Source organism: Lonchura striata, chromosome Z (assembly GCF_050655825.1).
Source record: "Lonchura striata isolate lonStrDom1 chromosome Z, ASM5065582v1, whole genome shotgun sequence".
Classification (NCBI taxonomy): domain Eukaryota; kingdom Metazoa; phylum Chordata; class Aves; order Passeriformes; family Estrildidae; genus Lonchura; species Lonchura striata.
This window is the reverse complement of record NC_140740.1, coordinates 37861897-37887290: the sequence shown is the minus strand read 5'-3', so window position 1 is coordinate 37887290 and position 25394 is coordinate 37861897. Positions and strand designations below refer to the sequence as shown.

The 25394-nt window shown below is 33.7% G+C and overlaps 1 protein-coding gene across 11 annotated transcripts in view; it reads left to right on the top strand.

Moving 5' to 3' along the window:
• The window catches only part of LINGO2 (leucine rich repeat and Ig domain containing 2), a 487462-nt gene that overhangs the window by 147711 nt on the left and 314357 nt on the right, over positions 1-25394 (top strand). For 9 of the 11 annotated variants that reach the window (XM_021529248.4, XM_021529246.4, XM_077790471.2 and 6 more), the window contains one exon: positions 11687-11767. The gene's annotated coding sequence lies outside the window, so the exon portion shown is untranslated. Of the gene's footprint in view, positions 1-11686; positions 11768-12683; positions 12831-25394 lie in introns of all 11 variants that reach the window. The other 2 variants (XM_085566629.1, XM_085566631.1) reach the window with 1 other exon arrangement.

Here is a 25394-nt window from a genome sequence, read left to right as displayed (position 1 = left end):
CATAGTTTTGATTTGCATGTCCTCTTAGAGACACTATTCAACTGTAAATTAATTATGGAAAATAATGTGACTCTATAATTAAGGTTTGGCAAAATTCAGTAAGATTATTGTCTATTGTATTTTAGACATTTTTATATTGAATTAATATGCTTGAAAAAGGTGGGGTTTTTTTCTGTGCCTAAATTTCTGAGTCATTAATAAACTGTTTATAAGCTACTGAAGTGTCAAGTTACATTGTGACTCTGAAAAATATCACTCTGAAAAGTCAGTAATTTCTTACCTAAGTGTTCTACTTCTTATCATAGTGTATATGAATGAGCAACAGCACTGTTTGTTAGGTTTTATTAGGACAGAAAGAAAGTCTTGACTGTCCATTGTCAATCACTAAGTTTCAGTTAATTTCTGATCCTTCTATAAAAATGTGGGGAAGTCAATCAGAATTTTTAGCCTTGCTAATAAGTAAAAGAATATATCAAAAAAGATCCCCATGTTTTTCCTAAATCATTACATGTTGCTATATCTATGTTTATTAATGCACAGGAAAATTATGCACAATGTTATTTTGTAAAAATAATTATTATTTTGTTTTAAACACAGATGTCTGATACATACTGGAAGTATTATCAGCTTTTCAGACATAGTGATATAAAATACAGCAGCAGCATAAAACCACTTATTTTTACATATGCAAATGTTGAGCAGATGGCTTAGCTTCTTCTCTGTGATAGTTATATGCTTTCTGGGTTTCACACTGTTCGGGTATAAAGACTACAGCATACACAGCACATATATGTACCATCCTTCATTTTCACTCCATGCCTGATAAGAAACTTGTACATAAATAATATTAATAAATTATTCTTAATAAATTAGTATTATTATTTTCCAGTCTCAAAAACATAAATGTATTATTAAAAATCTGTTATACTAATTTTTTATAGAAGACTTAGCAAATAAAACTAATGGTTTGATAGAAAAGTACTAAGCCTACCAACATATTTCCATTAAGGAATGCCAATTAGCAATTCTTTATTTAAAATTTTTGTTGTGATTCAAGTTGATCATGGAAACTAAATGTTGTCCTTAAGTAGTCAGATATGAAAGATGTAGAGACTGCTAACCTATTCCCCAGATGCTCCAATTATCTAAAAACCCTATTGATTCTCAAACAAAGAGTGCAGAAAGTAGCTTTGCAAAGTTCCTTGAAATAGCTGTCATCTCTTCCGGGGATACAACTGCATGTTTTGTTAAAACAATGAAACTAATGAGCTTAATATTTTTTTAAGGAAATCACTAATTTTCCATGTCCTGACTGCAGCAATGAAACTCTTCCTTACAAAGTGTTTCTTTCTCCCCTTCTCAGTCAGTACTTAGACACCCACAATATCCAGATATTCTTAAAATTAAAAACTGTTTTATATAGCCATCCCTGGTTCCAGTTGTTATTTTCTGAGGCAGGAATGTTCTTAAAGATAATCTGATCCATCTACTTTATAGAGAAATCAAATGGCTAAGTTAAAAGACAACATTAACTGTGAATACCATCTACTATATCTTATATTAAGATGCCTTATTCTGTGCCTAGTGTTGGAAATTCTTATTTTAGATTCCTTACTTCATTCCAGAAAATAAAAAATGTACTAAAGATGCGTGTAAATGGAAGGACATATTCAGAGGATTTAGAGAAAATTTAGCAAATGGTGAGAAAAAATTTTAATGTACAAATCATATCACTTAAGGAGGGAGGAATAGTTCTTAATTTTATTCAACTTAATATTTTTGATCTTTTTTTTCAATTTGAAAATTTTAATAAACACTTTCACATATTTTTCCAATAAATATAATCACAGCTAAAGTATTCCTTAAAAATTACAGCCCTTGAAGTTACGTAATGTAAAGTGCGCATTTCTTTTGTGAAAATAAACCTTTTTCAGATTACAAGGTAGTGATTTTAGGTAGGTAGTGATTTTTGTCAAATTAGAATAATTATTTTTTGAAAAAAATTAAAATATGTCAATTCATTATTATTCTGAAATTTCCATGGTAAAATTTAAATTGGATATTTCTTCATTTTAATTGGAATCAAAACACTTTAATTGGAATTAAAATACTTTCACTGAGTTAAAATTAACTTTTCTTTTCCCTTACCTAGAGGTTAATTTGTGTTTCCCTACATGGGGGTAGTGGTTCATAAGAGATGAAAATTCAGTTCTGATCTGATAGCATTCCAGAAGTGAACAGATTACTCTTTGGATTACACTTGCCTTTAGATAAATATATTTCATTGTAGGAGGTAAATAGTATTTAGCACCTAAATGAGGACAATTAATTGTTTTGTCATCTGAAATGGAAGAGAAACAAGATCAATATAGCACTAAGTACAAAGTACAGTTTTTAAAGGAAAAGGATTTAATATTAATTTAGCACTGGAAGCTGATATTGATGACCTGAAAGTAAACAAGTGTTTTTGGTAAAAGTTTCATGTTTTTCTTCAAAAAGGAGTAATCAAATTTCCTAATAGACTTTTTGGTAATGTATTTATTTATTTAGTTAATTAGTTAGTTAGAGAGGCCATTTGAGGTTTAAAAATAAATATTTAAGTTTCTACTGTAAGCTACCATAGAGTTAGTTCAGTTCCACTTAAGTTCTGACAAATCTGGGTAAGACTATTACTGCTTACTATCACTTTTCAATAGGTCGTGATCATCTTCAGTATTTTTCTTGTCTCCCCTAAATTTGGAGAAAGAGACATTTTAGCTATAAGGAGTTGCAGCTCCTTAAATTTCATACTGTAGCAATCAGCTCAAAATTGATAGTGGATATTTCTGCTGTATCACAAGTTCTGTAACATGCAAACATTTATACCAGGCAATGTCATCACAAGGTCAGGGAAGTTAGTTGTGGATTTGGTTTACTGATCCTAGTTCCACTAGGCTTGAAACCTTATAGTCTTTTTCAGACCTGCTCTAAATCTATTTCATTTGTAAGTTCAAAGAGACTTTGAACAATTATAACAAAACCTATAATTACTGAGAACTTGAAAATAAGGGTGAGAAAGTTCCCAAGTAGATAACCCCTAATACAAATTATGTTAATATTTAAAAAGAAAAGAGGGGATGTCAGATTAGTATGGAACAGAAAGTCCAGCATTTCATTTTATTAGCTGAGTTTAGCAGAATTAGATTCATGTTCATGCTGGTTTATGCTAAAGGTAATGGACATAAACAAAGGAAGTTACAGTAGGCAGTACAGAGATGGCCAAAATTGCTCTGAACCTGTATTAGTGTTCTGCAGGAATGTGAGATGTTCACACCTTAAACACCAGGAAATTTGCAGGAACTATAAAAACTCTTGGAAACATAGAGATCTGGTATCATTAAGATCTTTACATTTCCAAAATGGAAAATACATCTAATAAAACACCTGTAACACTGGTAAGTGGTAGAGATTCCAGAAGAATTAACTCAGTTTATCTGCAGTAACAAATTAGTAAACATATTAAGTGTCTCCTCCTGAAGCCTTTCTATCCATTTGTCAGGATTCCTGTGTCTTCTTTATCTGGCAAGACAGTAGAGAACATCTGCATCCAAACTGACACCTGGGAGTTTTTTGTTTATTTTTAGGAATAAAAATGTCTATCTTATTTCCCAAACAGAGTTCACTCCTCAGACAATATTTGCTCCTGATTTTGCCCTGTTTTGCAGAAAACAAGCATGTCCATAGTACAAAAGAAAGGTTTGTTTGTATTATTACCCACATTTCAGATTTTTGGCTGCTATAAAATGTCTTTCTGGAGAAAAAAAATGGAAGTAGAAGTTCTTCTACATAGTCTTTATAGTATAGAAAATTTTATAATACATATTATAAACCTTATGAAAATCCTTTAGTTTGTCAAGAAGGCTGATGCCCATATATGTAGAAGTCATGAGGGAAGATTTTATGATCTGCTTTGTAACTATTTATTCTATGAGCTTTAAACCTGTATGAGGATAAGAAAAGTGTTTCTGAAAGCCACTTGGGGGAATTAGTTTAATTTGCTTGGGCAGTTACAGTCCTTTCTTTGAAATAATATGATTTAAGTAGCTTCAATATGTTTTCTGTATCTTTGAAATTAATTGGAAAAATAAATCACCAGTCCAGGTGTTATCAATGGTGTTGGATAATTTTTATTTTATTTTTTTTAATATTTATCAGCTAAATTAAAGAATATTGCAGTTCATCTGAAATATCAGCTGAGCATTTCTGTAGTATCTCAAATACCATTTACAAGAAACACATTTCTAATTCATAGTATGTTAGATCATACTATACACACTGTACTCTCAAACACATGATACTTTAGTTTTCTCTTTTATATGCTCAATGGTAATCTGTTTGCTTTGGGGTGAACTTCTGAAATTAAGATCCTGGTGTTTAGAGTGTTTTGATTTGCTTCAATATTTTCACCAAGTTCTTACTATATTACAAAATATTTATTGCTAGACTTCTTACCCTAAAAATAGTGTTGCCAAAGGGTAAGGAAATCATGAAATTGTTGGTACCTTTTTCCAGACTACAATTCTTCTAAAACTACTGCAAACCTTATGTGCAAGAGCTCAGCTGCCCAGTCTGAAGATGAATGTCATACATTTTATAAACACAGTCCTCTGAAATGAACTAGGTCTGCACTTGAGTCACCCATCAAGCTATAAGTGCAAGGTCAAACAACACTTGGCTTAGTGTAAGAACATTTATATAAAGTTGATTTAGTTCTAGTGACAGCTCATATTCTCTTTCATGTTGCAAAAAGGTATCAATTACATTACCGGTAGATTACAGCTGTAAAACATAGTAACTCTTATGTATGCATGCTGAATATTTATAGATGTAACATTTTTAATTCAGGCACTTGTCTCTGTATATGACTGTGAATAAGGATAAATCTGGGTGTGGAAGAGAAAGGCAATCTCAAGAGGGAATTTGATTTTGTTTCAGAGTAAGGCTGTAAGCAAAGCAATTCCTTCATTGGTTCTCTCCCTTTGGTAATCCCCATGTATTTTAGCACCTCTTAGTCAAGCCATGTCACTGGCACTGAAATGGCTCTGTTATCCATGGCTAAAGCAAATAGCATATTTCTTATCTTTGTGTGTTGTAGAAATTATGCAGGGCAACTTTGAGTAACAAACGAAAGATGAAACATGCTTACCTACCAAAGCCAACAAGCAGTGCCTTAATTCTAGGATTTGTTGTCTCATGTTGATTATTGTAACTGTGTACTTTAAGTGCCATTGAAATTAAACTTTTTCTTTCTTAATGAACCTCTCTCTAAGTTCTTGAAGTAAATTTGCCTTGGTTTTTAATGGGAAAAAAAAAACCAAAATACTCATTGTTCTGCAGGAAATGAGCATTATGTCATGGGAAGCAATGTTTCTTTTGTAAACAATAGAGGTGGGAAAGATAGAGGGGTAGGAGGCACATGAAAACAGATTATAGTCACATAGAAAATACAAGAGTGGTGTTGGACTTATTCTTATACAAATTAAAGTTTTCCTAATATCTTTTATTGTAATTTCTCCTGTATTCCTATCTCAACAACTCTCTGGTTGAAAAGGGAAACACTCTTGAATAAGGGGATTATTACTTCATTTTCTCTTGTGACAAATCCTATTTGCTGAACTAGAAGGGAAAAAATATAAAACAGGCTGTGGCAACAGTTTAATATATATCACATAATTTCATTAACTTCTTTTTTTCTACCAAAGAACAATATCTTTGAACTAGCTACTATGCAACAAAATAAAACAGTCCGTGAAACTCTGTATGATTGAAACCTACTATGCAACAAAATAAAACAGTCTGTGAAACTCTGTATGATTGAAACCTACAGTTAAAAATTATAATTGATGGTGTGAGTACTGAGCCTTTTAGATATTTGTGTTGTCTTTGTCCTGTTCAATGTGACATATTTATCTCTAATCCACCAGTTTTGAATTTTTATATAATGTAGTTTTATCAAGTTTTTGGTTCATATAAATAAGACTCTATGTCTTCCCACTCTCCATGGTAAAAAGAGATTATTTCTCCTAAGAGACTGACGTAATAATTCCCACTATTTTAACTAGCTACTCCTAAATGCCTCCTAAATTATAGGAGTGGTTTACAGAACAATGGTCCATCATGAGGTAGTCACAACTGTAAGAGAACATATCTGACAAGTGTTGGTGTTACAGGTTATTGCAAGAGAGCTGATATTTCACTGCAAGGAATATGCAGAATATCTGTCCTTAGGGAATTCTTAATAGCTGTAATTTTGTCAATAAGTAACACACCAAGCAGTGTTTCATCCACCATGCAAGGAAGTAGGATAGGCTGGTGAGAGATTTGAGTAGGAGGCATATATCTATATTAGTTACCTTAATGTTTGGAATAGCACAGATAAAAATAAAAACATAAAGATGGTACATATGTATCAATGAGACATTAAAAAACTGCCTTCTGGTTTTCCAGATACATCTAAGTTGATTTTGACAGGTGGCTGTAAACCTGAGGAAATCTCTAGAGATAGGGAGAGGAATCAAACACTTTTCTTGTATTTGCAATGGAATGCTCTTGATGGCAAAGAGAACAAGTACTAAAAGGAGAGAGTCAGACAATTATGATTTTTACATGAAGTTTATGCTATAGTGATGGTTTTTTGCTTTCTTGATAATTTTGAATTTTGTTTGCAATATTTTAATTGTCACCAAACATTGCGACTTTCATTGGAAAATTAGCAAATTTATAAAGTCATAGAAAATAAGTATTTGGAAGTAATGATTTTACAGACACCATCAGTTTCTTCACATTACTTTTGTCTGTATTAATAATTAAACATTAGACTTAGAAAGCATTCATTGTAACTGATGGTTATATGATGATGAAAAGAAAAAGAATGACAGATTTTAATTATTTTATTGCAGAATGCCTCCATATCGTGACTTTGAACAAAAGCATCAATAAATTTATATGGGAAAGGAAATGAGAAATTTTGGCTTCAAAAATCTAAAATTGATTAGTTTTCCAAAATCTCATGCATAATCATTAAATAAGAACTGTAGTAACTGATGATTATATAAATCTTGAGGATATTTAAAAAGAGAATTTTTTACTTTTTTGGGTTTTAGCATTATTTTAAACCTAAAAATATTGTCTTTTTTCACTTTTGATTACTTCTGATACCTGAAATAAAGTGATAAGGGATGTATATTTTAGGTCAGATGATTAAATAAGAACCAAAAAATATATCCAGTCTGTATTGTTTAAATATTAGAAGTTATTGAAAATATCATTGAAGATCAGTCGGATGGGTTCTCAAAAGCACATTACACACTCTCTGCCCCTAGTGATGCCTTCTGGTTGTATATGTGTGATATTTGATAGCTATTTACCCATGTTTCACAATGACGAAAATATTGGAGGTTCCCCAGCCCCCATAGACACTTATTTCAATGCTAAAATATCCTTAGGATTTTCCTATTGAAATTTGATCTATTTTTATGCAATTTAAACTCAATACTTCTAGCTGATATAATTCAACTTTAAGATATAATTTTGCTATTGCCAGCATTTTCTTGTTTAGAATGCTAAAGTTCAACTACATATCTACAGAGGATAGCATGCCCTTTAACTCCAAATAGGAAGCTGTGGACATTACAGTGTAATGTCTGCCCTCACAAAACTACACTTCCTTTGTCTTTTAGCTGGGGAGCATGGAATGGAGAGAGGAGCCTGTAGGTTACAGTGGTCTGGCACAACTTACCAACTGCACTAAAGGCAGCAATATTATGAAAAGTTCTACTACATATTCCTAATGCTGACTCTTGAAGGTCTTGAAGACCTTGGTGTGCAGCAGATATTTTTAGGTTTTTTTTCAATACCAAGTCTTGGAGGTTTGCTTTAAGAGAAAGTGTGATATCTGTGTCCCATATGGTCTACGTTTTTATTAGCTAGTTTATTTAGTTTCTTTGAAAACTGTCTCTAAGCTTAATATGTAGGTACTGTAAGAAATCTAAACCATGTATTGAAGTAAAAATAAACAAACTACAAAAAAACTCAAACCAAATCAAGCCAAAATTCCAAAAAAAGGAAAGAAAGAGGGAAAAAAAACGAACAAAAATCTATTCCTGCCTTAAGCTTATGTGAAAATTTTTTATCTTCAAATCATTAAGGCTTGAAAAGAAACACACTTTATAAGGTAATGTTTTGAACTATGACACATTCAAAAACAAGCTATTCCTCTCTTCAGCGTATGTTGGGTAACAGCTCTTTGGAATTCTGTAAAAAAGTCCTGAACTGTGATTTAATCTAAAGAAATATATGGCAACTACCCTTACAAAAGTCTATTGTATAAAGAATTTATTCTTTTCATGCTTTCATTTATATATAAAGTTAGTTTAATATATTTTCAAGATACAGGTCTGGAAGATCTTTCTTCTGGTGTAGACCACCCTTCTGTAAATCTGACATATTTATTTTTCTGCAGTTTAAGTAGTCATTTTTGGTTGTGTTTCAACTTTTTGCTCTGTGGCATTTAATTTTTTCAATGCAGGTCAATGTAGATCACATGACTTATTTTCATGATGCTCATGTTTATTGTCTGCTCTTAGGACAAGCCTGTCTTAGTACATTTCACATATTTGGAATGTGTCTAAAAAAACGCAATGAAATCTTCAATATTTCCAGGCTGTCCCTGTGTAGAATGGTTTAGTAACTTCTAATTTTGATAATGCCGATTTTGATATTATTGCATTCTCACTGTGATTTTAGTGACAGTTTTTCTCTTCCAGAAAAAAGCATCTTAATTAAGGCTGCATATGCACTGCTGCAATAGACAAAGTTAGGTAAAATATTCCAGTTACAAGAGGGGAACTCCTGAAGATAATTTTTGCTTCAAAAATGTAGGATAATCAGCATCTGAGGCAAAACTTTCTGTGTTTTCCATGTACAGTCCATTAATCAAATGTATATTTCACTTTATTTTTGATTTTTATTATTATAGGTATTATAAAACACCATCTGGCTCTTTAATACCACTAAAGATTTTGTAGAAAATTGTTTGTCTATCAGTTGTTTATATTTTTATCTCTTCCATTCACAATAATATTTTAAGATTTTTCATGACAACTAAGCTAATGCCCTCATAAACCAGCTCTCTAGGGCTCTCAGATCCTGTATCTGAGGGGCGCACAATACTTTGTTTTTCCAATGTGACTGCCTTTTTTTCCTCATGTGTACGTGCACTGGCACTGACTATCCTCTTCCATTGCCACAGCTGGCTAATAAGCTTGTGTGTTTCCCCAGCATCAGCTCTGTACCACCTTGGGGCCAAGGGTAGCTAGTTTTAAGGCAAGATACTAGTGTTATCCTGCAGCTGGGAAGACTGATTATCTCCTCTGTGTCTCACCTATTAGGCAATCACTTATCCCTGAAGGAAATATATCTTGCTGCAGAAAAATTTAACTTCTCTGATAGCGTCTTGTATTGACCTTGTTGAATTCCCACTGGAGTCTTAGTAACAACTCTCTAGTCCTACCACTTGAGTTTTTGCTCAGAAATAATGAAGTAATGAGATGGAGATGTTATCAACATTTGGCAGTTTGACCTTTGGCCTCCTCTAATGGAGGAATTTTTGATGTTGACACTCTATTTCGCTACTACATTTTGGTGAGGAGAGAAATCACAGAATCTGGAATAGTTCAAGGTGGAAGTGCCATCTGGTCCAGTGTCCCTGGTCAAGCAGGATCATCCAAGAGTACACGGCACAGGATTTCACCTAGACAGTTTTTGAAGATTTCCAGTGAGAGAGACGCTACACCCTCTCTGGACCATCTGTTCTGGAGCTTGGTCACACGCACAGAGGAAAGAAGTTCTTCCTCATATTCAGGTGGAACTTCCTGAGCATTTGTTTCTTCCTGTTTAGATCTGATATTTAAATATCCATTGAAGCTTAGTTAGAATATAAAGCAGGTTTCAGAGTTTAATTCTCTCAGCTCATGCTCACCCTTGTTTTAAGTTTGTTGTGTGTCCAACCAAAGGTGAAGGGAAATAACTATAATACTTAATATATTTTCCTTTGGCTTCAGCACAAAGAAAATGAAAAAAAACTTAGAGACATGATAAATTGGCTTATTTGTGAAGTTTTTGTGAAGGTTTTTTTGTTCTATGTTTCTTCTTTTTTTTAATTATTTCTTTTTTTTTCCCTAACTGCATTACATTTTGTGTTAATTCTGAGAAGGATTCAAAGAGAAAAAAAATGCAAAATCAATAAATAGTTATAATTCTTTAGGAAAAGAAAACCTGAAAAAAATATTGCTGTTAGTTTAAAAAATGTTTCCATTTTATCAGGAAATTATATCCTAGGGAGATATTAGAGAATTGATAGAAATATCATGCCAAAACTACAGCTTTGGTAAATATGTAACCCATAGCTTCTTCTCTAGGGAAATACTTGTGTTTAGTGGAGACTGTACCATACCCTGGAGTGCTGACAGTTGATTGCTCTCTTTCAAGACTGCTTCTGCAAATTGCATAAATTCCTTGTGTTCCTTATGTGTACTCTCCAGTTCAGCTATTAGTCCATTTACCTTGTCCATTATAAACCACAAAGTATAATATAAAATCATTGAATTAGCTCACATATTTGTATGCCACATAACAAGCTGGTTGAATGAGAGTTAGACAAAACGTATTTTATCATGAAGTTTGCCTTTACTTGTGATTTCTAATCTTTCCTGTAATTGCTGTATATTTGTATTATATCCTAAAAATAGAAATACATTTAAATATTATTCTTATTTATTTTTATATTATGTTTTTCACTTTACAGAATAATCTCAATTAGATCACAATGTATTTTATGTAGACATTCAGGGTCACCTTTTTCAGGTATTGGGAAAGGTCTTGGAGAAGTAAATTGCATATGGAAGAAGAGGAATAATTTTGTTATTTTGGTTGGGTTTTTTGTGTGAGTCATGTTGATCAAAAGAGTTTGGCATTTTTCACATTAATTTTGAAATAGCAGAGTCTTTGGTATCATTATAGTTCTGATTTATCAATCTGTGGTTCTTTCAGGTATGTTCTGATCCTGACACATGTGATTCGGAACTCCTTAAATTCACTGTGTAAATCAGGTGTTTCCTCATCTGTCCTGATAAAATAAATGGAAAGTTCAGATTTGAATTCAGTATGGCAAGAACTTCTAAAACCCTTCTTTCTTACTGTAGAGTTGGAGACATGGATGAAGAAGCCTGTAGGGGTGCAAAGTTCTACCACCAGCAGAGAAAAACAGTTAATCCTACTGTTGAAGTGATTTTTTTATCCTTTGTCTCCATTTGGGTTTAATGCTTTGTCAGTTTCACCTTCAGATCCTCCAGTAAATGTCTCTTCTCCTACCATAGGCAGCATAGTTGCCTGCTCCTGTTGAGTGCCTATGAATGCATGTTATTTTTTGGTGTTATTAGGAGCTTTCAATTGCCACTAATCCTATTTACCTTAACAGACACATTTATTGCTCTGACAATATTTTCTATTCCTTTTTGGACAAAAACTAAGTATCATTTAAAAATGTCTCAAGGCATTTTCATTGAGAGCATCACCATTTCAAAAAGCTCTGTAAAACTGATGACTAAATAAATTTTCTTCTTCTTTTTTTTTTTTTTTTCCACCCTAGTAAGTGAGCAGTGGAGCTAGAAAACTTGGCAGAAAACTCTTTTGTCTTTCCTGCTTGTTTCTATGGAACCTGGTTTGCAAGGTAAGTGTTCCATTTTAATTGACTGTAATTGTATGCTATTAAAATTTTAAATGCCTAAAATAATATTATAGCACCTCTAGATTTTAAAGAAAATACCCTTGCTTAGTGTTTAATCTACACTTTTAGCAGTGAATTGTCTTAGAATACTCTTACAACTTAAAATAATTGCAATGAGTTCCTTTGGATTTATTAACAAATAAATCTCACTCTCAGGAAGAAAGGAAAAGTATGGCAAGATTGAAGTTATTTTTGAGTATCAGGATTATTTCTATTATATTTCCATTAGTCTGAGTGGAAACAACATCTAGATCATTGTGAATGCATTTATTATGTCAATATGTATTCTCTGTATTCTGTGTTTATTGGGAATGCTGTGTTTATTCTGTTTATTCATGACTTTATTAGGAGGAACACTGAAGGTAATTCTTGAGACCCCTGGCCTATGTTTTCAATTTTAATTGCTATGTAGTTTTTAAAATAAGAGCTTCTTATTCCTGCTCTTAATATATTCTTTAATAATGATATCTGAAAGGTAATTATGTTCTATATTTGGAAAATCTAGTTTTCTAGAGTTCAGAATATATCAGAAAAGCTGGCCTATTTTATTATCATGATTTCGTTTTAATGAATTACTGGGGAAGGCTGCTGTTTCTACCAAAAAAGTCATGTTACCAAGAAAATATTAACCTGAATACCTTCCTCAGCATTTGTTAAGGGTTAAGGATTAATATTACTGTTTGCTTTGACACTTTTCTTGTCCCATCCCTGAATTTTATCTTTTAAGTTGTCTTGTTTGTCTTTAGGAAAGAACTTTCATCTCTAGTCTTTTTGTCATTGAAATGTCCATTTTGGTATTTTAGACATGGTGAAAGAAAGTTTTCAAAATATGTCCTCTTATATGTGATAAATTCAACAGCAAGCTATGCTACAGCCACTCCAAAATTGTGCTGGGAAAATACCCATTCTTGACTGAAGAGCCACTAGGAGCACTTGTATGTTCAAGGTGGAAAATTGGACTTTTTGAAAAACAGTATCAGCAGCTTTTCCAGCACCTGAAAAAAAGGTGTGTATATTCTATTCTTCAGCATTTGGTTAACAAGCTGATCCTCAAGGCTGGGCATTTTAGTATATTGTATTTCTCAAGAAGGGAGAGGAAAGAAAAGTGACTTAGCCTTTGCTTGAGTGAAATCCTGCTATGATATGGTGGGTGGTTGTTATAAAAGAAAAGTAGTAGCGCTTCTTTCAGGGATCCTTCTGAGGATGGAAGACATTAAAAAAAAAATGAAGGTGTCTGGCCAGTTTTATCGTCTCTCTTTTAAATACTAGAATTAGCAGAAAATTTCCAGCTTTTAAGAAGAGCCCAGACACTGTGATTTTCCATGCAGATAGTTAGGCATTTTACAATCAGATTTGTGAAAAAAAGAGTGGGTGCATTTCAAAGTGGCGCTGCTTCAATTCCCCAGATGTCATGTTGTACATAGGTTGCTTCTATCTTTTGCAAAGCCAGCAGAAGTGGGAAAAACACTAGTAGTCAGAAGTCTGATGGCTAAAGCTATCATTTTACATGGGTTTAATCACAATTTCCATTATTATGTCTCATTGTTTAATGGAAATTTAAGAATGTACTTAAAGATTTGCAGAATTGGGATATATTTGGATGAATTGCAGCAAAAGAAATGAAAGTGAAAATGACGTGTAGAATTTCCAAAGCATCTGTAGGTGACATAGCAGCAGGCTTAAGATGCTCTTTCTGCATTACATGTGATAACTATGTAGCTTATGTAAGACAGAAATCACCAAAAAAATAATGTAATGTTTTTAAAAGTATTTAGCAAAGAGCATTTAATTTTTTTCCAAACTAGTATTATGATTTTTTATGCATAATAACTACTTCTGACTTACTGGCCTTCCTTTTACTGTATGTGCAATTAAATCTGAAGGTGTCAATGATTCTAATGACTTATGTGCAGTTTTTGGTATTAGCATTTCAGAAGAAAACACCAATATTCAATTTGAGTTAGCAATAAGTCACTGTCAGTAAGAATAGACTAATATATCTTTATGATGATGAGCTTATATGGGGTAATGAGATGTTTTTAATCAAACAAAGGAGTAGGATCAGAGTTGTAATTTGAAATTCTATTTTTAAAAAGGTTTGGGGAACTATTGGAAGTAAATTGTCTTTCATTCTGTCTTTTGTTTTCATCCTTCTGAAAAGATTCATGACTGCGTATTCCATTTGTTTTCCTAACATTCTTGTGGTGAATTTGGGATGCACAGTGCATAACATCTGTGAATTTCCATAAAATGAGGCTGTGAAAGTTTTTTTTATACTTTCCATTTGATGTTAAAAAAGCTTCCTGAGTAGGTTTTAGGCATCTCAAGAATGTTTCTGCCTTTACTGACCTAGATTATACTAAGTGCTGCTGTAAAGCATTATATACGAACAGGTGTAATGACTCCATTTCAGAAAAAAGAAGGAAAAAAAAAATGGTTATTTCATACATGCATGTCAATACATATGTATTTATTTCCCAAAGAGAAAAGAAAACTATTTTATAAACTGAAATTTTTCATGTCTGTAAATATTATACACTTCTGTGCCTAGGAAATTTCAAATAAAGTAAAACTAGATGAGAGGTGGTGTTTTATAACTAGGGTTGATGTTGATGGTGTTCCTTTGCAGGCAGATTAACTTAATTTCTTTCGCTAGATGGCCAACACTACTGTAAGAACTGATTTTTCCTTCCAACCCTCAAATTCAGCCTACCAGTGTGACAGATAATTTTTTATTACCAGATGTAGCTAAATTTTGCATCAGTGCAGTACTGGAATAAAAATAATTTACTATCAGTTCCAAAATCTTCTATATTGACTCATACATCTAATACATAAATTTCTACATTTCTTGAGTAAATACCCTGAATTTGATGGATTAGTGTGTATATATTGAGGAAAATATGTGTCTCTAGAACACTCCTAGATCAGAATACAAAAAGTTCTGGATAATTGTATTTTTTGTCTGCTCTTTACCTAGAAATCTACATTATTAAAAGTACTTATCCAGGGATTAGGTAATAAAATTAGTTAAGGTTTCTTATAGTTCTCAATGTTACAAGATCTGCATGCCTGAAAATAAGCAAAGGCTATCATAATGCTTTTCTTTTGAGACCAAAAGTTGCTATTTTTCAACTGTAAAGAAAAATTTGAATAATTGGGCTAAAATGACTAGAACCACATATGTGCTGTTATGTAAATAAAAGAGACTAAATTCCCTCAGGTTTAAAACATTTATTTTAATCCACATGCTCAAAATATCTCTGACAATTCAATCTAGTACCTTCAAAAGTAACAGGTGACTTCAGACAATCAGATTATACTGCCAGAAGGGGCCTGATAGTCACTAAATTCTGAACATATCTTACATGAAATTCAGGCTCCTTCTAAATTCAAAATGCACGCCCAAAAAGTCACTTAGTGACTTCTTTGCATACATTGGAGATGCAAGACCTGCTGATTCTTGAAACTGTTAAAATAAACTAAAACAATCCATTTCAGTTTTATTTGGGTGTAATCTCGTGCTGTTATGTATTCAGTCATCTTCATACTTTGAGTCATACAGGGAGTTATACTCCCAGTTACACTTGGACTTTAAATAAGTGTTAGGATTTATTTGGGAATCCTTAAGTTTACTGAGTCTTGATTTTCCAGATGAAAGTCTTAAATCTGCTTTAGACATGGACTTTAGGCATCCACATTCAAGAGATGTTTAAAACTGATGTACAGCAAACAAGGCCCTTCTTTGGAGAGACATGTGGTTCATCCAGGGAAGACGTTCCAGTTTCTTCCCTGGTCTCTCCAAACATCAAATGATGTCTACATTACCAGGGTACTAGAACTGCTGAAAATAGAAATCTAACCTCAGTATTTGTTTGTTTAGAAAAGTCAAGCAGAGCCGAGCAAAAATCTTAGAAAAGCAATCTTTTGGAAAAAGTAAAGTTACAGTCCACAAATAAAAAGATGTTTTCTTTATGCCTGCAAATGTTTTAAAGCTTTGTTATTCACCCACTCTGAAGATACTTCCTATGTTTTGCAGAAAAAGCTAGAAGAAAAAAGAAAAGCTAGAAGATCTTTCATCACCATTTAGTAGCAATGTCAATATGATTCCATTTTCTGTCTTAAGAGAGAAATATCATTTAAGTTTGTGTATCTTGGTTGAAACAGTCCTTCCTGACTTTCCTTCATGCCTCACTCACAATCCTACTGTCCATCCTTAAATCTTTGTGGTTTTCATTTTTATCATTGCAGCCCAATCTTTGGTATGGAATTTTGAAATGAGAGTTCAGCACAGTAAAATACTGTGTTTCTTTTTGTTAATCAGAAGGCATATGAACAGGAAAACAAGCAATAACTTTGTCTACTATTTCTGTCATTACAAGGGTAACACCAGAGGTAAAGTAAAAGGTAAAAGGAGAGTTTAGCAAGATAATATATGTAAGCGTCCAAAACTGAACCAAGTCGGTTCATTTATTCTGACTTTGGAAGAAGAATTTTCATGCTCAAAAGTGGTCTTCAGTTCCTGACTGGCAAAAGCCAAATCAAATCAAGCCATAATCTTGATGATCTTAAATGTCCTTCCAACCTAGGCCACTCTATGATTCTGTGACTAAAAAAACCTGTTATATAACATCAGCCCACTGATATACAGATTTGTAATAACTATATAGTTGATCACAGTTTGACACCTTCTATTCTTTTACATAATCTCTATTTTTAATGAATCTGTGGTTTCTGGTAAAATATTTTGAATATCATTAGGGATTGTATAGAAGCTTTTGGCATGAACATTATCTCAATATTGAAAAACAAATTTCAGAGCTTTATTTCATCCTTGTTTACTTCATCACCATGAATTAAATAATCCTCAGACTAGAAAAGCAGACACACTACATCTTTAAGTCTAATCATGGACACCATTGTCTTCTGCCTCATTTTAGTCATGTACATAGGACTTTTTGCCAGGGAATGTTTAGTAATGTGACACCTCAGGCCTGAAAGCTCAAGAACTTAGGATGCTGAAAAGCTGCAGTCAAGTGACAGACAGTGAGGAATTCTGTCAGCTCCCTGGGAAAGCCTTGCCTCAAATCTAGTAAGCACCCCTTGAGTGTGCAAGGAAGAATAGGTGACCCAGCCTTGTGAATAAGAATGACTGTAGGTCTGTAGAACTTTTCAGTAATGCAATGTGGCATGTCTTGAGAAAGTGCTTAAGGAGAGAGGCTACAAAGCACAGTTCTTGATCTCTCTGGAACATGGAAAAGGAGTTAAGAGTATTCAAAATGTAGAAAATTGTATTTTCCATAATAGTCCTTTAGAAGTGTTGTCTCTGTAAATGTTAGAACAGAAAATTCTTATGTCATCACATTCTTATGCTTAAAAGCATCAAGGATGAGGAGTGAATACGGAATAATTAAAAATATATTATCTCAGTAAAATATAAGAGTTTAAATGAAAATTTGGAGATAAAGGAGCATCATCTTCCTTTATATATAAATTGAAGGCTAATAAAAAGTGTATCTTCAATTTTCAGAAGATTTTGTCATGACTACTCTTGAATTTGTTAGTTTATTTAGGTAGAGCTCCTGTTTTGTCTCTGAAGCATAGCACTGCTTGAAAGCCATTATTTGAACTCAGTCTAGTAAGTATGCAGAAGAAATCGGTGCAGAATTCTTTCTTTTTTCACATGTAAAACTGTTTCTGCTTGTGCAAATGTGAGTATACATTTGAAATCTGTCTGTAATTATTTCTCTACAAAATTTGGTGGTCTAATGGGAAAAAAATAATTTGGAAACAATGGCACAAATTCAGAACAGATTAAAGATTCCAAAGAAAGGAGAGCTCTCATACCATTTATTTAAATGTATTAACTCTTAATATTGTCATTTACATTAAGCAGAAAGCAGTCACCATTTCAATTCCTTGATGTCTTGTTAACCTAGAAGATCAGTGCCTCTGATGGACATAAAGGTTCATCTGTAAAATGAGGTGGATAGAGAAAAGGGAGTAATCCAAGAACTGTGTTATTTTAGTTTTCCTTTGAACTGGGGTTTTGGAATAGAATGGTCTTTAAGGACTCTTCTAAGTGAAGTCTCTATGATTCTGTGATTACAACAGTAATGCCTTTCAGAATCAAAGACTTGTCATCATGGGACCAAGCAGGCTATTTCTGCATTATTCATACATATATAAAAATTTGCCATTTTCATTAAAGTCAAATTTGTCATGAAAATTAAAATTCATATCCTAAACTAATCTAAATCATGTTATGTCTGAAATTATATTAATTTACAATAAATTATTATTACCCTTGGACCTGTTTTGGAAATTCTATTGACTCTATATGGAAGTTCATGGAAGAAATATTTTGAAATATTTTTGATGAAAGACTTTATAGAATTTTCCGCATTTATTAATTTGAACATTTTCAGAGTGAAAATGTTTATGATTTTTCTTGTTACTATGACATATCCTTTAATTTTGTTCTGCCTAAAAAGAAAATCAGATATCAAAATTCAGGAGAAGCTTGTTGCATGCAGTAATATCCTTCACTTGGTATACAGAAACCAAAAATACATCTATTAATTTCAGTCATTAAATATTAGGATTGCCTACACTGTGCTATCAAATCAGTAATAATTTAACAAACGTTATGAAGAGAGAGGAAAAAGAAGTGACAGCTATATTGTCCCCACTTTAAAAGTCAGTATCTACACTATCCATACAAAGCTAACAGTGACCTAAATTATATATAAAAAAAAAAAAAACCAAAAAACACAAACCACAAACAACCCCCAAAACAAGTAAAAACCCCACCAAATTCAAAATCAATCTTAAATTAAGTGCACCAAACCCATTTATTTTTATGCAAAAAATTCTAGTAGATCTAAAATATTATATAGTGAAGGAAATTGAGGACACACATCCTAAGATTATGCAAACATCTTATGCCTGTGTATCTCCTAACAGCTTATTCTCCAAATATTTGGTACTATATTTTTATTAATTATGGCATTTTAATGTAATGTTTTCTTTCAGAATCATTATTTAAGTCAGATAACTCAATTCTGTCCAACCAGACTTCCTGGGTAGTACTGACATACTGAGCCACTGCAGCTACTGGTATGGTCAGCACTTCTAACACTGTGCTTATCTCATGCACTGCCTGATTTTTCTTTTGTTTCCTTTGCTTCCTTTAGTTTGAAAACTACTCTTATTTTAGGAAGGATTTATTTTTTATGATGGAGTTTCCTCATTTCATCTCAAAATATCACAATTGATCACATCCAGATTTATGTGTCTAGCTACTTTGTACTATTTACAGTGTCCCACTTTCCTACTTTTTCAGCCTTTAAAGGAAAGTAGCTCTTCCTAATTGGACAATTGACTCCTAGTGAAGCAGGGTTGCTTTTGATAAAAACAGAACTGTAGCATTTATAACTTTAATCAAAAATTATTAAGGAATAGGTGGCGTTAGAAGTAGTAACACGTAACATACACTATAATTAGAGAACCAGCATTGAATAAGAATTGAATTGTTTTGTCTGGAAAGGACTTTAAAGACCCTCTAGTTCCAGTTCTATGAGCAGGGATGTCACTTATTAGATCAGATTGCTCAAAGCCCCATCCAACCCGACCTTGAACAATTCCAGGCATTAGTCATCCACAGTTTCTCAGAGCAACATTTTCCACTCTTTAACCACCCTCATAGTAAAGGATTTCCTCCTAAGATCAAATTGAAACCTTCCTTCTTTCAGATTAAAGACATTACCTCTTGTCCTATCACTATGTGCCATTGTGAATAATCGTGCATTTCTGCAATGCAATGGTACCATGATGCAGAACAGAAAAAAAATTTAAATAATTAAAGCCTCAAAAGGTAGTGCAGTCATACCTTTTATGCTTGGATAACCCTGGAAAAAAAAAAAATACTTTCAATACATCTATATGCAGGGGTTAAAAAAGCTGCATAGCATCCTGAAATTTTGTCAGTGAAGGTGAAACTGATCTGAACTTTTAAGTGGTGGTAATAGACAGAAGACAAGATATAGAGGAAATGTGGAATTAAGTTGTAGTTTAAAAGAAATGCCAGTGGGGGTCTAGTGCAAGTCAGTTTTGGCAAAATTGCCAAAAATGACAAGTTGATGAACCTGAAGAGAAAAATAAATTCCTCAGAGGAAAAAATAACTTTTGGACCTTGAGTGGACACCATTCTGATTAATGCACCTCATCCATTTGCTTTAAGACTTTGATTCTAATTATGTAAAATTCCTTCATATTATTTAACCTCTAAAGCTGTGAAGGCTACTCCATACTTTGGGTGTGAAGAGCTTATAATTTTTATGGTATAAATTATGTGGTGTGATAATATTCTAGCTTCACTTGACCATCTTATACTGTTCCTCAGCTCTACTAAGCATGTTTATGGGAATTCATTTTACAAAGATTATATACAATGAACAGAAACAAACAAACAAACAAAAAACAAAACAAAACAAAACAAAAAAAAAACAGTTCCAGTTGCTGCTGTTAGGAAATGTATATTTTGTATGTAGCAACAGGTAGATAGATAATGGTTACCAGAATTGCATCCTGTGGAGAAAGACATATTTTCTGGGTCACTAGAAGTCAGCTAACTCTGTTTAATAGTAATTGAAGGGTACTGTGGCAGTAGGTTGGAGTTTAATTCACTTAAATAAAACACAGGATTTAATAGTCAGAAAAGGGTTGTTTGTTTTTTTTTTTTCCTTTATGAACTGACCAGGTTCTGGGCAGTTCTCCTGTTTGAACTCTAGTTTTTGCCTAAAGTTCATTTTCCCTCAGTGCGCAGACAATTTCAGATAGTAGTATGTCAGTGAAATGCTGTGAAGGCTGTCACATTCTGTCTCTCATTTCTTTCCCTTCAGTTACATAATTAACAAGAATTTCAATGCTGTCACCCCAGGATTATGTGAACCCTTGAACATAACCAAGACTGCTTTGAGAGTGGCTGAGACCAGCATTGGATACTGCAAGCTCTGAGGCATTTTTTTTTCTGTCTTCAGCAATGAATGTACCAGTTTAATTTCAAAGCAGCTGTGAATAAAGTTGAAGTCCTCTGAAGGAATCTGACATAGAGCTGAGTCTGCCCCATTGGGGTCTGGCTGGAGGGATGGCGTTGCCTTGCACTTGTGCTCCTGCCCAGCTCAGCTTGGAGATTCACATGGAAGGCTGGGTTTGTACCTGTAAGCAAACGAGTGACAGCCAAATGGGAGCAGCAGTTCCAAAGAGTAACTGTCTGTAGAGATGGGTGTGAGTCTTTCCTAAAGACTGAAAAGCAAAATCATAAGTGCCATTTAATTGATGAGGGGTTTGTTTCCAAAACACTGTCTTTATCTGGAGGCTGCTGCATAAAGGAAAAAGCTAAATACTTCAGAGGAAAACTCATATAAATAGTTAAGCTGCCATTAGTATAAGTTTTTTTCTTTACTACAATGACTAGTGTTCTTCAATTCAAGTATTTTACTTATCTTACATAATCTTCTAATGATATATTTCCAGTTAAAATGCTGGGATTTTTACCTCCATTCTCAAATTAGCATTGTGATACATTCAGCAAACTCAATAAGAACAAAAGCTACTAGAATAAGAAGGAAAATTTTGTGATTTCTGAAATAAGTATTTAGCAGAGAAATGAATTTTGAATTCATACCTGTTGGAAAGTACTTAAATAATTTTGCCTTTAAGGACACTCTTTGTCTGAGGTTTTTCAAAGTAAGCACATTGTACTTTTGAATATATTTAATGTTTTTAAATAATTTAGCCTTCCTTTTGAGATGGTTCTCAGATCTCAAGTATATACAAAAATAATGTTAAAAAAAAAAGACAACGCAAAATTACCTGAGTAGTTTGGTAAAATGTGTCTGGTTACACTATTGTATCATAAATAAAATATTAATTTATTTTCAGTTGAAATCAAGACTCTGAGAAGTAAAGCCTTTGTAGCCTTTAAAGAACACAAGGGACTAGATAATTGTAGGTCGTTTATGAGTCTTCTAACTGTGTCCTGTTTGGTCATGGGAAACATCATGGAGGATAAGGATATAGTGTCCTACAGAGTTTTAGTCCTTTTAGTCCTGCATAAACTATAATTGTAACATATATGAAAAGTGATAAAAAACTTACTATGTTTTGAAATGCCCTGGAAGAAATATGGGAGTTTTAAAGGGAATATTTTCACTGAAGGGAAAATGTCTGGAACTGGTTATTCCTGGAATTTATTAATTACCATTTGCATCTAGGTTGAAGAACCTATCAGGAAAATGAAATGGATTAGCATCTTTCCTTCAACAATCAGTGTACAATCTCTCAGGCAGGGAGGTCTGAATACGTGGGTTGGCAATACTGAAATATTTAGCTGTTTCAGCAGCCTTATAGAGTGCACTGTTCAAAAACTGAGCATCTCAATAAGCAGGAGCACCTTGTGAGAGCCAGGGCAGAGGTGTAGAATGGTGTTCTGTCCTGAGGATCTCATGTCTGTGCATGCAAGCACAATTGATTTCTTTGCAGCACTGCTGTGCAATTCCAGTAACTCTGTATGGCAGCCAAAGTGGCTGTTTCCCTAAGGGGGTCAGAGGAAGGAAGATTTCAGCCATTTTCTTCACTTTGCAAAGCATCATTTTAGACTGTCTTGCTAATAAATGAAGTGTAGCTTAGGGCAAAGAGCCTTACCTTTCAGATACAATTTCAGTCTGAAAACTTTAGGGATCTGATTTTGCTTGTATATTCAGGTTTTTATTGGTATTCAGTGATATTTGGCCATGGAATAGATCTGGGCGTTGGTAAGAGGTTTTCCATCTCTAATAATAATTTGATAGACCGTAATGGTTAAGACAGAAAGGATTTTTAAAAGTTTATTTTTAAATTAAATTAAATGAAACAAGTTTTCTGAGATTACACATTAGACTGCTGCAAAAGGTACTCACAACCTCTAATCCAGCTCTCTGCTTATATAGCTGAAGAAGGTAATTGTCTTCTGAACCACAGATTATTTTGTGTTGGAAGGGAACCAATTTCCCAGATCATATAGTTCAACTTATCTGCCATGATCTGGGACATGCTTCACTAGATCAAATTCCCATCCAGGCTGACTTTGAACACAAAGTCAGTGGGGTATCCACAACTTCTCTGAACAACCTGTGCCAATGTTTACAACTCTCCTTATATAGCTTCCTTATACTAAATCTACTCAAATATACTCAAATCTCTTTCAACTTAAAACTCTTGCCCCTTTTCCTGTCCCTAAGGAACGTAGAAAACATGTCTGTCTTTCATACATACTCTTTTTTAAATATTGCAAGGCTGCAATGAGGTCTCCAGGAGTGGTCTCTTCTCTAGGCCAAAAAAAATTCATCTTCTCAATCTTCCTTCATAGGGAAGATGTTTCAGCCCTCTGGTCATTCATAGATTATGGAGGATCATTAAATGGTCCTCTTCTGGACCTGCACTAGCAGGTCCATGTCTTTCCTGTGCTGGGACCCCAGAACTGGATGCAGTTCCAGGTGGGTCACACCAGAGCAGAGCAGAGGGGCAGAATCCCCTCCCTCCCCTGCTGCCCACGCTACTTTGGATGCAGCCCAGGACACGTTTGGCTCTCTGGGCTGGGAGTGCTCATGGCTGGGTCATGTCCACATTTTCATCCGTCACCACTCCCGAGTCATTCTTAGCAGAGCTGCTGCCAATCTCTTTATCCCCCAGCCCATACTGATACTGGGGGTTACCCTGACCCAGGTGCAGGACTTTGCACTTGCCCTTGTTGAATTTCAAGTGATTTCCCCTGTCAAAACTATCAGGGTCCCTCTGAAAGGCATCTCTTTGCTCCATCAAATCCAGGTTCTGTATGCAAACTTCCTAAGAGTGTACTCAACCCCACTTTGTTGTCAAGGAAGATGTTTATGGTATAGTTGCTGGTATAGACCCTTGAGGGGCATCACTCATTGCTGGTTTCCACCTTGACATTGAGAAACTGAATAAAAAAGTTTTTGGGTATGTCCATCCCAATTAAATTCCTTACCCAATTAAACATCCAGCCATCCATCTGTCCATCCGTCTGTCCCATACCTGTCCCATTTAGTGGCAGAAATGTTTTGGAGGACCATATCAAAGGCATAATAGGTAAATGACACCTGTAGTTCTTTCCTTGTCCACCAAGGAAATTCTATCACAGTCATTCCATCACAGAAAGCCACTGTATGAATTAGTAAGGCATGATTTGGTCCATGAAGTCACTTTGGTTGTATCCCATATGTTTCAACATATAGAGATCATAGTTTCTTCCAGGAGAAGCTGCACCTTACGAGGAATGACTGGTCAATCATTCTCAGGATTCTTCTTTTTATTCTCTTATTAATTGCATATTATTATGTCAGAATTCATTTTAGGTTTACTTCTTTTATGAGAGAAGGATTTTTTCCCTATTCTTTATTCAGAAATTTCAATGTGATTTGCATAATAAGGGAACAGAAAATTATATGGCCTGTCTTAACTAATTCTGAAATTTCTTAGCTTGATTTCCTTTTTTTTTTTTTTTTTACTAGCTTGTTTTCAATTATTTTGTGAAACTCAATATTAAAAATAAAATAAGAAAAATCCTTGGCAGAGGCCACAATTTTCAGACAAGAATATTGCAGTTACAAAACATATATCCAGCAAACTCCTGAAACACACAGAGTAACAGGTGATTAACATACGAGTTACCAATGATTTATACCAATATCCAATTGATAGTGTTCCTTCCTGCTAAGCTACTCCAATATCCAATTGATAGTGTTCCTTCCTGCTAAGCTACTCCATTGATCTTGATTTTGTTGTCAGGTTCTTAAGTTACAGAGGTAAACACTGTAGCCATTAGCTCCACTGAAGAGTGCATAATGTAATGTGTCTTCACATGTGCAGACACAGCTGACCTAAATTGCCAGTGTCACATACCACAATGCTTGTTTTAGGCTGGAAATGTATTCCTGTAGGGACAGAAAAGTAATTGTTGGTAGCTACTCTATCATCTTGCAAAGACGATTTTAGGGCTGCAAGTTATTGCTTTATTAATGAGCTGGTGCAACACCTCTAATTAAAGGCAGACTCACACCTGCTTTTGTGTACAGCTAGAATCATCAATGATGGCAGAAATATTTCTGCCTTACAAGCATTGCTGGTTTTTTGCTTTGGTTTATTAAGATCAAATTTCTAGAAAAAAATACATTCTACCTCTATTCTCTGTACCACTTTTAATGTAAGTCACAGAAGATGTGAGTTAGGATATATTCTTTTTGATCCTCTGCATTGTCTTTCATAATTTCTTTCAAATGAAGACAGGATGAATACTATCTTTAAGAAGGAAAAAAGAACATGTTGGTTTTATGTGCATTTTCGAACAGAGGTCTAACTAGTGTTTTATGAGACTTTTTTATTCTAACAGATGCAATTCTGAATTAATTCAGGACAATTATCTTTTTTTAAATATCAATAAAATTTTAAAAAACCCACATTATTAATTTCTTAAGAAAATCTCCTTCTCCTGAACAAGACAAGACATTTG